Source organism: Arachis ipaensis, chromosome B9 (assembly GCF_059453495.1).
Source record: "Arachis ipaensis isolate K30076 ecotype BB chromosome B9, ASM5945349v1, whole genome shotgun sequence".
Classification (NCBI taxonomy): domain Eukaryota; kingdom Viridiplantae; phylum Streptophyta; class Magnoliopsida; order Fabales; family Fabaceae; genus Arachis; species Arachis ipaensis.
This window is the reverse complement of record NC_142444.1, coordinates 115018428-115020391: the sequence shown is the minus strand read 5'-3', so window position 1 is coordinate 115020391 and position 1964 is coordinate 115018428. Positions and strand designations below refer to the sequence as shown.

The following is a 1964-nucleotide window of genomic DNA, read 5'->3' as shown; positions in this document are numbered from 1 at the left end:
TTTGGTGTCACTTGCATATGCATCTTGCATTTTTTCGAAAATATCATGCATTCATAGTGTTCTTCATGATCTTCAAGTTATTCTTGGTAAGTCTTCTTGTATGATCTTGATGATTTTTTGTTTTGAGTCTTTTCATGTTTATCATATGCATTCTTGAATTCTTAGTGCCTAAGCATTAAAGAATTCTAAGTTTGGTGTCTTGCATGTTTTCTTTGCATTAAAAATTTTTCAAAATTGTGTCTTGATGTTCATCATGACATTCATAGTGTTCTTGGTGTTCATCTTGACATTCATAGCATTCTTGCATGCATTCATTGTTTTGATCTAAAAATTTCATGCATTGCATCCTCTTAGTGTTTTTCTCTTGCATCATAAAAATTCAAAAATCAAAAAAAATATCTTTCCCTTTTTCTCTCATCAAATTCGAAAATTTGGATTGACTTTTTCAAAAATTTTTAAAATCAAATTGTTTCTCATGAGTCAAATCAAATTTTCAATTTGAAAATCTTATCTTTTTCAAAATCTTTTTCAAAAATCAAATCTTTTTCAAAATTCTTAGTTATTTTCGAAAATTCTAAAAATATTTTTCAAAAATATTTTTTCTTATTTTATATCATAATTTTCGAAAATAACATAATCAATTAATGTTTTGATTCAAAAATTTGAAGTTTGTTACTTACTTGTTAAGAAAGATTCAAACTTTGAGTTCTAGAATCATATCTTGTGATTTCTTGTGAATCAAGTCATTAATTGTGATTTTAAAAATCAAATCTTTTTCAAAATTAGTTTCTAAAATATCTTCTTATCTTATCTTTTTCAAAAATATCTTTTCAAAATATCTTTTCTAACTTCCTAACTTCTTATCTTTTCAAATTTGTTTCAACTAACTAACTAACTTTTTGTTTGTTTTTTTTCAAAACTACCTAACTAACTCTCTCTCTCTAATTTTCGAAAATATCTTCTCTCTTTTTCAAAAAATTTCTTTTTAATTAACTAATTATTTTTATTTTTTTATTTTTGATTTCAAAAATTTTCGAAAAATTTACTAACATTTTTCAAAAACCATTTTTCAAAAATCACTAACTCTTTTTCAAAATAATTTTCAAAAATTATCCCTCCCCCCATCCTATTCTATTTATTCATTCATATCCTAACATCTCATCTCACATCTCTTCCATCCGTACAGTTGTGTTTCTTCTTTTACATCACATTCTTTGTCTCCCCCTCTTTTCTTCCACTCACAAAGGGATCCCTATACTGTGGTATAAAGGATCTCTATTATTATTATTATTATTATTTTTCTGTGCCTTCTTCTTTGTCATATGAGCAGGAGCAAGGATAAAAACATTCTTGTGGAAGCAGATCCAGAACCTGAAAGGACTCTGAAGAGAAAATTAAGAGAAGCTAAAATACAGCAATCCAAAGATAACCTTTCAGAAATTTTCGAACAGGCAGAGGAGATGGCAGCCGAAAATAATAATAATGTAAGGAAGATGCTTGGTGACTTTACTGCACCTAATTCCAATTTACATGGAAGAAGCATCTCCATTCCTGCCATTGGAGCAAACAACTTTGAGCTGAAACCTCAATTAGTTTCTCTGATGCAGCAGAACTGCAAGTTTCATGGACTTCCATCTGAAGATCCTTTTTAGTTCTTAACTGAATTCTTGCAGATATGTGATACTGTTAAGACTAATGGAGTAGATCCTGAAGTCTACAGGCTCATGCTTTTCCCTTTTGCTGTAAGAGACAGAGCTAGATTATGGTTGGATTCTCAACCTAAAGACAGCCTGAACTCTTGGGATAAGCTGGTCACGGCTTTCTTAGCCAAGTACTTTCCTCCTCAAAAGCTGAGCAAGCTTAGAGCTGATGTTCAAACCTTCAGACAGAAAGAAGGTGAATCCCTCTATGAAGCTTGGGAAAGATACAAACAGTTGACCAAAAAGTGTCCTTCTGACATGCTT

The 1964-nt window shown here is 30.2% G+C and overlaps 1 non-coding gene across 1 annotated transcript; it reads right to left on the bottom strand.

Moving 5' to 3' along the window:
• Nucleotides 1–1856: 1856 nt before the first annotated feature.
• On the bottom strand, nucleotides 1857–1964 carry LOC148545997 (small nucleolar RNA R71). The gene has a single exon (XR_015900744.1). It is a non-coding gene; the product is annotated as a small nucleolar RNA R71 (small nucleolar RNA).